The sequence below is a fragment of the Felis catus genome, chromosome E2, assembly GCF_018350175.1.
Source record: "Felis catus isolate Fca126 chromosome E2, F.catus_Fca126_mat1.0, whole genome shotgun sequence".
Taxonomy (NCBI): Eukaryota; Metazoa; Chordata; class Mammalia; order Carnivora; family Felidae; genus Felis; species Felis catus.
Window position 1 is genome coordinate 9,288,324 of NC_058382.1, and position 13,300 is coordinate 9,301,623.

Here is a 13,300-nt window from a genome sequence, read left to right on the forward strand (position 1 = left end):
ATTGTAGGTTAAATTTGAGTTTCACTGGTAATTTAACATTGAGCATCCTAGCACCCAGGAGATGAATTACATCGACATATTTTCAAAATGGTGTCATTGAGTATGGATAAATGACACAGTTTTGTGGCTTCCTGAAACTCACCGTCAGCGTTAAGCGACTTACAGGTGTTAAAAACCACCACAGTTCGTTCTTTCTTTCTTTCTTTCTTTCTTTCTTTCTTTCTTTCTTTCTTTTTTTTTGTGTGAGAGAGACAAAGAGAGAGTGGGGGATAGGGGCAGAGGGAGAGAGAGAGAATATTAAGCAAAGCATGATGAGGGGCTTCATCCCATGACCCTGGGATCACAACCTGAGCTGAAATCGAGCTGAATACTCAACCGACTGAGCCACCCAGGGGTCCCTAAAACCACAGTTCTCTTAATCTCTCTCTCCCTCTCAAACAAAATCAGTCACTTTGTAACTGCCTCATCCCTGCTGGTTCCAGACCTGGTCAGATAACCCATTTCTTCTATCATTGGCAACTCTATCAGAATGAGCGATAGAAGGGTCAGGAAGTAGGGAGGGACGAAGGGATGACAGAACACACATAGAAGGTAAAGGCAACAAGAGAAGTCAATTTGGAAGAAACCATATGAACACCGAGAACAGAAAAACAGGATGTTATTGAGTTAAGAAAATAGGTGGGAGGGGCTCCTGGCTGGCTCAGTCAGAAATGCTTAGACAATTTTTAAAAACAAATTTGTTTTGTTTGTTTATTAAATTTACTTATTTTTGAGAGACAGAGAAAGAGCACGACTGGGGGTGGGGGGCAGAGAGAGAGAGAGGGAGACACAGAATGTGAAGCAGGCTCCAGGCTCTGAGCTGTCAGGGCAGAGCCTGGCACAGGGCTCGAACTCACAAGCTGTGAGGTCATGACCTGAACTGAAGTTGAATGCTTAACAGACTGAGCCACTCAGGCACCCCAACAATGCCTTTAAAATATTTTTATTGGGGTGCCTGGGTAGCTCAGTCGATTAAGCATCTGACTTCAGACTTTGGCTTAGGTCATGATCTCTCGTTTTGTGAAATCAAGCCATGAGTTGGGCTCTGCGCTGAGAGTGAGGAGTCTGTTGGGGATTTTCTCTCGCCTTCTCTCTCTACCCCTCCCCTGCTTGCTCTCTCTATCTCTTTCTCTCTCAAAATAAATAAATAAATAAACTGAAAAGACTGTTTGAAAAATAAAGTAAAAAATATTTTAATTTTCTTTTCTGTTTTAAGTAGGCTCCACATTCAACGTGGGGCTCGAACTCATGACCCCGAGATCGAGAGTCGCATGCTTCTCTGATTGAGCCAACCAGGCGCCCCTGATAATGCTTTTGAGCTGCATTTCCTTTTTTTTTTAATATATGAAATTTATTGTCAAATTGGTTCCCATACAACACCCAGTGCTCATCCCAAAAGATGCCCTCTTCAATGCCCATCACCTACCCTCCCCTCCCTCCCACCCCCCATCAACCCTCAGTTTGTTCTCAGTTTTTAAGAGTCTCTTATGCTTTGTTGAGCTGCATTTCCAATACCTATTTCATCTTGGCTATCTGTATAAGAAGGAAATTACTACCAATATTTGCTGCCAAACCCCACCATCTGACATGGGCAAATCAAACCGTGAATAATTATTATTGTCCACAGCTCTTCAAGCCATTACTCGGAAACAATTATAACATTCAGTGATACTAGATCGTTGATTGCCTCAGGAAAACAAAGACTCTGCCTGTTGGCTGTTTGCTCCAATCTATTTTCTCCTTTTGCCTTAGTACACGGACCCTGAGATTTTGGAGGTGGTTAATTGCTTTTAGCAACATGCCAGGCTTCCTTGCAGTGGGATGATAGTGTGATTAGATTATGGCAAATGACAAATACCATGTACATAAATACTACTGTGTTCCTTAAAAAGAAGACTTAGTTGGCCGGCATGTGATTTTATGTGTTGGCTTTTCTTTCCCAGTAATTGGAATGTAAACACTTTAGTTAGAATGCCAACAATAATATGACTTGACTGTCAGTTATGACTGGGTATGGAAATTATAAAGGTACCCCACTGAATCTGCTGGCTCCTGGACAACGTAGTACTCCATGCTGTCTTTGGTTACAGCCAGCCCATTTCCTCTTGGTAATCAGGATCAGTTGCCCTAACCTATAAAGCAAACCACTCTCCGCTACTGTGTTCTATCATTTTGGTGGTGTTAGGAGCACAAAATGGTGCTGGGGGGCAGGAAGCATGCGATTTAGAGGAACGTAACTGTGTTCCCTGGTAGAAGAGTTCCTTGCTTGACAGGGAGGATCTCCGAACCTGCTAAGTCGAAGGTAGTGAGGTTGAGAAGCAAAAATTCCAGAAATGGGATAATAGGTGTATCATTGAAAGGGGCTACTCCCAAGTTTATGGCATGTTCATGAATCCGTGTGCACTGGCTATGAGTGAAAGAGCACAAAATCACAGGTACTTGTGAGGACATATACCACATCTTCTATTTCGTAGTTTTTTAAAGTTTATTTATTTTGAGAGACAGAGACAGCGGGAGTGGGGGAGGGGCAGAAACAGAGGGAGACAGAGAATCCCAAGCAGGCTCCGTGCTATCAGCACAGAGCCCAATGTGGGGCTCTGACTCAGGAAACTGTGAGATCATGACCTGAGCTGAAATTGAGAGTCGGATGCTTAACCGACTGAGCCACCCAGGGGCCCTTACGTATGCCACATCTTTTAAGGAAGCACTCAAAACTCACAGGGTGCCAGAAATTAACCTTAAGTAGGCTATTCCAATTTTTCACCCGCCAGCTCCTAATCAGTGATGGGCATAGAACAAGACCAGACGTTTCCATCAGGGTAAGCACTTCCTTCGTGAAAAATGATTTTCCTTGCCAGAAGCAATGTTGTACAGAATAAAAGGGGCTAAATGAGACTTTTAAAATTCATGGATATGGTGACTTTTGGAAGACAAGCCAAATAACAAATATGGATCCAACTCCTGTGTCCATGAGGAGACTGTAATCAATTCACCATTCCTTCATGAGAGCGGTCCATATCAAAGATAGATCATTAAATTTTGGAACAAGCCAATGGATAGTGGTCCTAGTAAATATTCCATTATGCTCTCTGGGAACCTTTTAGGGGGTGAAACATAGGTAGCTGTAGTCTTACAAACTCACAACCCAGCACCAATTAAGTTGTCTTGGATCAGATTAATTTGTCTCCAATGTATCTGCTGATAAGAGGATAGAAACACACTCTTGAAGAAGATATCATTATTCATAGCTTCTAAGGCCTACCATACACAATGCCCACCATTTAAGCAAACACTTAATTGTTAGATTAGAAGCTCTGTTATTGAGCCAGAAACATCTTGATTTTTTTATTACGGAATGATAGCCATAACTAACCAAACAAAACCTGCCCAAGGACTGGTCTTAATAGTCACGAATTTAGCTAAAAAGATCAAATTCATTTGTATACAAGACCTTGAGGTTCAGAAGGCTCTGCCACAGTGACGGACGTGTCTGTATTCTGGGTTGTATAAATATTTTCACAGACTTGGGCTGTCTTTCAATAAGAAAGATTTTTAAAGATGTTTACTTATTTATTTTAGAGAGCAAGAGAGAGTGAGGAAGAGAGAGAGCAAGTGGGGAATGAGGGCCAGAGAGAGAGAGAGAGAGAGAGAGAGAATCTCCGGCAGATTCCACGCTCAGCACAGAGCCCAGTGCAGGGCTCAATCCCATGACTGTGAGATCTTCATCTGAGCGGAAATTGGGAGTCAGATGTATAACTGACTGAGCCACCTAGGTTCCCCAAGAAGATTTTGAACTTGTTTTCCAAGACCTGACTCCATCATGGATATCCAATCACGGCGTAAGCCACTAAATCATATAGTTAAGACCTAATACTCCAATAAGCCATACAAATGATATTATTTATCCAATAATTATTCGGGGGTAATGATGGCCTATAAAGGACGGGCACTTCGTCAGAGGTGGGAGAGGTCGTAAAATAGAGTGGTTGGCAGTACAGACCGAGAGACAGAAGTTAGGTTTCACTTCTGGACCCACGGCTCCTCGGATATATGACCACGGTAACATTAATTCATTTTCCTGTGCTTCAGTTTACTCTTCTGTGAAATGGGCGTTAATGATGGTAACCACCCCATAGACTCGTCATGAGGATTCGAGGAGTTAATACACACAACGCAAAATGTGGGGAAATCCTTGGCGCATAATAAGCGCTATGTAAATGCTGAATTGGTTATTAATATTATTCTCTATTAAAACAGCAACGCCAACAGGTCATCTCTTAGGTAAAAACAGAAACCTCAGGACAACGAAGTCAGCTTGCTATTTATTCTTACAGGCTGAAAGTTGAACAAAATCATGTCTACCATTTGGGGTAGGCTGACAAATAGCCCCTCAGAAGATATCCACGTCAAATCCCTGGAATCTGTGAATGTCCGTTACCTTAAGTAGCAAAAGATGTGATCAGGAAAAGGACCCTAAGTAGAGGAGAGGATCCTGACTCACCCAAGTGGGCCCCAAATGCAATCACACGGATCCTTAGAGAAGCAAGGCAGAGCAGAGTTTTGAGAGAGACACATACACAGAGGATATGAAGGCGGTGAAGGCAAGTCTTCTCCCCTGGAACTTTCAGAGGGGGGCACAGCCATGCTGATGCCTTGATTTGGGACTTTTGGCCTCCAGAGCTTCAAGAGAAGCTCTTGGTGGCTGTTGTTTTCAGCCACCAAATTTGTTATGACAGCTGTAGGAAGCCAAGGTACCATCTATCAGACTGTGTTTTAGCCAACGTGAAATACAAAGAAACAACCTTGCAATAGGAATAGAGGGGGTTGAGATTCCGAAGCTAAATAATACTGTAATAGAGGAAAACGGGGGTCACTGCCACCATCCCAGTTACCTCTGAAGAATGATTACTTTTTTAGCTGGTCCTCTTTTTTTTTTTTTTTTTTAAGATTTTATTTTTTTTTTTAAAGTTTTTTTTTTTTTCAACGTTTATTTATTTTTGGGACAGAGAGAGACAGAGCATGAACGGGGGAGGGGCAGAGAGAGAGGGAGACACAGAATCAGAAACAGGCTCCAGGCTCTGAGCCATCAGCCCAGAGCCCGACGCGGAGCTCGAACTCACGGACTGCGAGATCATGACCTGAGACCGTTGGACACCCAACTGACTGAGCCACCCAGGCACCCCCGAAGGAATGTCTTTTATTTTTATTAAATTTTTAAATGTTTACTTATTTTTGAGAGAGAGAGAGAGAAGGAGACACAGAATCCAAAGCAGGCTCCAGGCTCTGAGCTGACAGCACAGAGCCTGATGCGGGGCTCAAACTCACGAACCCGAGATCATGACCCGAGCTGAAGTCGGATGCCTACCCACCAAGCCACCCAGGTGCCCCCCAGCTGCACACGCTAAAAGCCTTGGTGCCCCCTCCTTGTTTGCCTGTTAGAGTTTCAAACCCCAGAAGCCCCTTCCTGTGACCGAGAATCCTCATCCGGGCCACCCACTAATGAACACAAAACCTCCACGCTAGTCTTCTTTCTTTGCTCTCTCATGTTATTTGTATTTTATTTATTTTTTTAAGTTTATTTATTTATTGTGTGTGTGAGACAGAGCACGAGCAGGAGAGGGGCAGAGCGAGAGAGGGAGGGAGGGAGAGAGAGAGAGAGAGAGAATCCCAGTTGGGCTGAAACTCATGAACCAGAAGATCATGACTCCAGCTGAAACCAAGAGTTGGACGTTTAACCCACGAGCCACCCAGGTGCCCCTCTCTTGTTATTTTTAGACCTGCTTGGAAATCACCCTCCTCTCCCCAGAAACCTTGACATCTGAATAATAAATAAACCTTCGATACTCCCTTTGGGTACGTGTACACACAGGTACACACACGGGGGTGGGGGGCTCATCAGTCTCAGTATCTGGACAAAATTTCAGGTGAAGATCCATCGTGTTTCTGTGCACTTTCCACAGCCCCGTGTCTTTATTTCTTTGAACTCACTTTACACCTTGCGGAAATGCAGCAGCGTCAGCTTTATGAGGCGTCAGTAATTTTTCAGCTATTCCTTTGTGTGCTTTGCCACCGTATGCAATACATCAACTTCCCCTGTGAAATGCTTCCGTGGCTTTTCCACACCCCGTTTGAGAAGTTATAAGGAAGAATTTTTGGCTTTAAAGAAGTCGTCATGTCTACATTAATATCGTCAATTACTTGGGGCGCCTGGGTGGCTCCGTCGCTTGAGCTCAGACTTCAGCTCAGGTCATGATCTCACAGTTCATGGGTTCCAGCCCCGCGTGGGGCTCTGCGCTGACAGCTCGGAGCCTGGAGCCTGCTTCAGATTCTGTGTTTCCCTTTCTCTCTGCCCTTCCCCCCTCGCACTCTGTCTCTCTCAAAAATAAATAAACATTTAAAAAAGTTTTTTTTTTAAAAATATAGTCAGTTACTGATTCTTTAAACTCTAAATTATTGCTCTCAAAATGATGCCAGGACACAACTGGCACCATAATTAAAGTGTCCTATGGCATAGGACCCTGTGAAAAAATGTATTAACAAGTCAAGAGTAAGTAATCCCCATTATCTTTCCATTTTTTAAAAAAATTGAGGTACAGTTGACAACATCATACTTCCACTTTAAAAATAAACGTTTTGGGGCCCCTGGGTGGCTCAGTCGGTTGGGAACCCGACTTCAGCCAGGTCACGATCTCGCGGTCCGTGAGTTCGAGCCCCGCGTCGGGCTCTGGGCTGATGGCTCAGAGCCTGGAGCCTGTTTCCGATTCTGTGTCTCCCTCTCTCTCTGCCCCTCCCCCGTTCATGCTCTGTCTCTCTCTGTCCCAAAAATAAATAAAAATAAACGTTTATTCATTTTTGAGAGAGAGCATGAGTGGGGCAAGGGCAGAGAGAGAGGGAGACAGAGAGTCCTAAATGGGCTCTGCTCTGACAGCCAAGACCCTGATTCGGGGCTCAAACTCACAAACTGTGAGATCATGGCCTGAGCCGAAGTTGGACGTTCAACTGACTGAGCCACCCAGGTGCCCCACTTCCATTAAAAAGAAAATTTTTTAATGTTTATTTATTTTTGAGAGGGACAGAGACAGAGACAGAGCACAAGCAGGGAAGAGACAGAGAGAGAGGGAGACACAGAATCTGAAGCAGCCCCAGGCTCTGAGCTGTCAGCACAGAGCCCGATTTGGGACTCGAACTCACGAACCGTGAGATCATGACCTGAGCCAAAGTCGGACACTTAACCAACTGAGCCACCCAGGCGCCCCTCTTCCATTTGTTTTTTTAATTCACAGATTTACTGTTTACCTATGGTAGATTTCCTCCCTTCTGTGAATCAGAAAACTCTGATATGTCAGATTCACCTGTTGTATCAATGCAGTGAGTGCCAAAAGTTCACAGTGCAAAGGATTTGGACTAGTTTGGGAGCTTGAGAAATAATTTCCTGGATGATGAACTATTTTTGAAAGTTGGGTGTTTCTTTCTTACAATAGTAGCAACGAATAGGGCAGTTAGTCACAGTTTGCAGTTAATGTTTTTTATTTTATTTTTTCACACTTCTCCATTTTGTCCTCACATCCCTCCCCTGGGGAGGATTCGCTGACATGCACCCGTTCAGAGAACGAGGAAGTAGCTCCACCAGAGTGGAACCCGAGGCATGAATCCCAAGTCTGTACGTAACCCACTGACTTCCAAATCACTGGTTTGGCTTCTAGGAGCTGAGGTTATGTTACTGGACTACAGCTCCTTCATGATTACAAAATCCTGCCGACTCAGAATATCCAACGAAATGAATGGGAGTAGCGTCTGCGAGACACTGGGGAATCACGGATGCAAGAGATTAAGGGAGAGAGAAAAGTCATAGAGCATGACAAAGAGAGCCAAAAAAGTATAAGTATCCCCACAGTTCCATCCTTCAGGGAAGAGCCTCTCTGGTAGTGTGTTGTCAACAGAATTGAAATAAAGTGAGAAAGCCATTTCCTCTGTTCACACCGAAACGGGAAGTATGGTTGTTGGTGGAGAAAGACCCCGAGAAGGGAAACTACAGAGTCAAAAGATAGAATTTCTATGATCCCAGTGCTGAGTTCAAGAACATATAGCTTCACGTTCAACCCCTTTCCCCCAGTCATTCCTGCCAGATCAGTGATAGATAGAGTCTTGAGGATGCCATACCAATTAGAGACCCCGAAGAAAGGAAGATTCCTTCCCTCAATGAACAGACATATGTGCACTCCAAATTTTCAACACAATTTTGGGTTGTTGGACCCTTGACCAAGGGCAGTTTCCCTGGCAATGGTTTTTCAACCTCTACTTGAATACATCTGCTAATGGAAACTTCCTTACCTATGGAGCCTGTAGATGAAGTCTGTGGACTGAATTATGTCAACAACTACTTTCCAGGGGCACCTGGGGGCTCAGTTGGTTGAGCTTCCAACGCTTGATCTCAGCTCAGTTCACGATCTCAGGGTCGTGCTGAATGTGGAGACTGCTTAGGATTCTTTCTCTTTCTCTCTCTCTCTCTCACACCCAAATAAAAAAATAAAAAATAGGGGCGCCTGGGTGGCTCAGTTGGTTAAGCGTCCAACTTGGGCACAGGTCATGATCTTGTGGTTTGTGAGTTTGAACCCCGAGTCAGGCTTTGTGCTGACAGCTCAGAGCCTGGAGCCTGTTTGGGATTCTGTGTCTCCCTCTCTCTCTGCCTCTCCTCTGCTCATGCTGTGTCTCTCTCTCCTTCAAAAATAAATAAATACTAAAATTAAAAAAAATTTAATCTTTATTTACTATTTTTGAGAGACAGAGAGAGAGAGAGACAGAGTGCAAGTGGGGGAAGGAACAGAGAGAGGGAGACACAGAATCCGAAGCAGGCTCCAGGCTCAGCGCTGTCATCACAGAGCCGGATGCGGGGCTCGAACTCACGAAACTGTGAGATCACAACCCGAGCCGAAGTCGGACACTCAACTGACTGAGCCACCCAGGCTCCCCTTAAAAACTTTTTTTTAATAAAAAAAATCAACAACAACAACAACAACAACAAAACAAAGGAAAAAAAGAACTACTTTCCATCAGCTGCATTGGTGGAAGTGGATTAAACTGGATTGGCTCTTTTTTTTTTTTCAATACAGAGCTTGAACTCATGACCGTGAGATCAAGACCTGAGCTGAGATCAAGAGTTGGACACTTGACTGAGCTACCCAGGCGCCACTGGATTAGCATTTTTAACGGCCACCACTCAGGAGCCCCTTATGGTGACCAATTACCCTCCTGTCCCATTCAGTGCCCATGTGCATTCTGTATACAAGTTGTGTGACTTGTGTACTTCTGCCCATAGCCACACACACACAATCACGGATGGGGGGGGGTGGCGCTTAGCTGGCGCGTACTCCGTATCTGGCCTCTGGATCAGAACTGCCCCTTCGGTTCTGACGCCAAGAAGGATTAACTTGCCTCATCTTGAGCCAGACCAGGCTGGCCCCCTGGAATGGATCAGGGTGGAAAGAGAGATATGCAGGCACCCAGGGTCCTAAGACCGTGAGATACCATAAGAGAAACACACACACACACACACACACACACACACACACACACACACACCTTGCTCGGAACAGCACTTAGGCAAACTTAATGACTAACCATAAATCACACATGGGTAATGTATATATTGCCCTGGCGGGAGTGGTTAGCTGGAAGTCTCACCTGAGGGGAAGACGCTCTGCCCAGGACCTTCGCTCGGGACTCCAACCAGGCTGTTCATCCAGCCAGAAGGTTGGATGTTGTGAGTTCCCGATTTGATGTATTAACCCTTCTTCTCTCTTTTCTTTATGTTTCCTATAATTTATACTTCCTTATATCCCCTTTCCCTTAGATTATTAAAGTTTTCCTCTCTGAAACTGAAAGTGTGGCTATCGTGAATTACTATTATTCAGAACAATGTGCTAGCCCTCGGGACCCCATCTGAGGACACACAAATGCAGTCTTCCCCAGAATATGTATTCTGAGATTTGGAGACAAGAGTCATGACTGTGTCTTCTCTTCTCTGGGTTCAAGCACCCCAGACCAGTCCCTGTATCTCCTGCACCTATGTTGCGGCTGGACTGTTAAAACTACACTAAAATATTGCACAAGGAGACCCAGCGCTGTGTTGTGGCCTCAGGACCAGCTGTGTGTGTTTGTTCAGCGATGTTTGCAGAGCGTCCCTTCTCTGCCATGGTGGCATCAGCATGAGCATCATTCTGATGATGTCAGAAATAGACAAGACAACAAGAAATGTGAGGAAATACCCATAGACGGGAGGCAGAAATACTAGAAGAAGGAGAGACAGTTTCACAGGAAGACGCAAACGTGGACAGCCTGGCGGGCTTGCGATATGGTGCACATCACAGCTGGAGAAGAAATTCACAAAGGGAGGAAGGAAGAGTTATCTTCACCAGCGCAAGAAAACATTGTGCTTTTAAACCCCTAGCTAATTTGATCTTTGAAGGACAGCATGACAATAAAGCCTGGGTAGGTGGATTCAGCAATGTATTAGGGGGAAAAAAAAAACAACAACCCGGAAGAGATCGTTAGTGACCGGAAGGTAGATATGAAGAAATTATCCAGACGGCAGCCTGGGAAGTCACAGAAATGGCGATCAAGGTTTGAATACATCACAAATACAGAGAACAGACAGGTGGGGGCCAGAGGGGAGGGGGATGGCGGACAGGCAAAATAGGGGAAGGGGATTAAGAGGCACAGGCTTCCAGTTATAAAACAAGTAAGTCACAGGGATGAAAAGCACAGCCTAAGGAAGGAACACAATATTGTAATAATGTTATATGGCGATAGCTGGGGACTACCCTCATCGCAGTGAGCACTGAGTAATGTATAGAATTGTTGTACAACTGAAACAAATTGTATGTCCTCTCTGCTTCAATAATAAAATTTAAAAAATAAATAAAAGAACACACAGGAGCGCCTGACTGGCTCAGTGGGTGGAGCACAACTCTTGACTCTTGATCTCAGGGTCGTGAGTTCAAGCTCCACGGTTGGGCATGAAGCCTACTTAAAAAAAAAAAGAACATACAGATTATAGGGCAAAGGATGCACATCTGTGTATTGAAAATCCTGTAATGAGATCATAGAGAGGGTAGGAGAGGCGATCCACACCTAACCACAGGGCAACACTGAGGTTCAAACAGAAAAAGCAACTGGAAGGAAATGCCTTCTTGTCTCTGAGAAAGAGGGATGAGTGTGCCAAGATTTGACTCTGGCCAAAAACATTAGTCATTAAACATTCACCTTAAATGCTATCTGATGCTACGTGTTAAATAATGCTGATAGCACAAAGAACTGTCAACCTAGAACTGAATATTCAATCAAACAACATCTCAAGAGGGGCGCCTGGGTGGCTCAGTCGGTTGGGTGTCTGACTTCAGCTCAGGTCGTGATCTCACGGTTCGTGGATTTGAGCCTCACGTCAGGCTCTGGGTTGGCAGCTGGGAGCCTGGAGCCCGCTTCGGATTCTGTGTCTCCCTCTCTCTCTGTTTCTTCAGCTCCCCTGCTCATGCTCTGTCTTTCTCAAAAATAAATAAACATTAAAAAAATTAAAAACAAAACAAAACATCTCCAGAATGAAGATGGGAAAATACTTGCCAGACCAGAGGATAGGAAAAATACCTCGAAAGGAAAATGGCAACCAGGCGTGAGAATATCCATAACGGGTGACTACCTGAGAAGACATTTGACTTGTGGGTTAACTCTGGAACTTGGACAGCAAAGGCACTGAATTTAGGAGGAAGACAGTTGGAATGAGGTTTCATTTTGGTGAGAAGAAATAAAAAATGTTTTTAGAGAATTTGTTCAGTTTAAAATGCGTGTCAGAGCGACCGCCTGGCTCAGTCAGTAGAGTAAATGACTCTTGATCTTGGGGTCGTGAGTTTGAGCCCTGTGTTGGGCACTGGGCTTACTTAAAAAAAAAGTTTAGGGGCGCCTGGGTGGCACAGTCGGTTAAGCGTCCGACTTCAGCCAGGTCACGATCTCGCGGTCCGTGAGTTCGAGCCCCGCGTTGGGCTCTGGGCTGATGGCTCGGAGCCTGGAGCCTGTTTCCGATTCTGTGTCTCCCTCTCTCTCTGCCCCTCCCCCGTTCGTGCTCTGTCTCTCTCTGTCCCAAAAATAAAATAAAAATAAATAAACATTAAAAAAAAATTAAAAAAATAAAATAAGGCAAAATAGAAATCACAAAATACATGGAAGAAACAAATAAAAAAATATATCAGTAGTGACACACACATCATACTGTACAATTAAGGTACAATGACAGGTTTGGAAAAATAAGGGTTTTATTTTGTTTACCCCTAAAACAACCCAAGGCTACAAATACACGTATTATTTTGAAATAAAAGGAAAATTTCAAAGAATGCAAATTATGGGATCTTTAACATTTTTTTCTTAATGTTTATTTATTTTTCAGAAAGAGAGAGAGAGAGACAGAGCAGGAGCTGGGGAGGGGCAGAGAGAGAGAGAGAGGAAGACACAGAATCCAAAGCAGGCTCCAGGCTCTGAGCTTGTTAGCACAGAGCCCAGCATGGGGCTTGAACTCATGAACCCAGAGATCGTGACCTGAGCTGAAGTAGGATGCTTAACCGACTGCGCCACCCAGGCGCCCCCCCCAAAAAAATTTTTTTTTTTAAATAATAAAGTTGGGTTGTTTTTTCTTGCCATTATTTATGTATTTAATTTTATTTTATTTAATTTTATTTTATTAAAAAATTTTTTTTTAACATTTATTTATTTTTGAGACAGAGAGAGAGAGAGAGAGCATGAACAGGGAGGGTCACAGAAAGAGGGAGACACAGAATCCGAAACAGGCTCCAGGCTCTGAGCTGTCTGCACAGAGCCTGACGCGGGGCTTGAACCCACAGACTGTGAGATCATGACCTGAGCCGAAGCTGGACGCTTAACCGACTGAGCCACCCAGGCGCCCCTATTTAATTTTATTTTAAAATTTATTTACTTATCTTGATAGAGACAGGGACAGTGTGAGTAGGCAGAGAGAGAGAGAGAGAGAGAGAGAATCCCAAGTAGACTCTGCACAGTCAGTGCAGAGCCTGATGCAGGGCTCGAACCCAGGAACTGTGAGATCGTGACCTGAGCCAAAACCAAGAGTTGGATGCTTAGCTTACTGAGCCACCCAGGGTCCCTTTATTGCCTTATTTTTTTAAATTAGTTTTCATGCCTATTAAATTAATTTTCAGAGCCCAACGTGGGGCTCGAACTCACAAACTGTGAGATCATGACC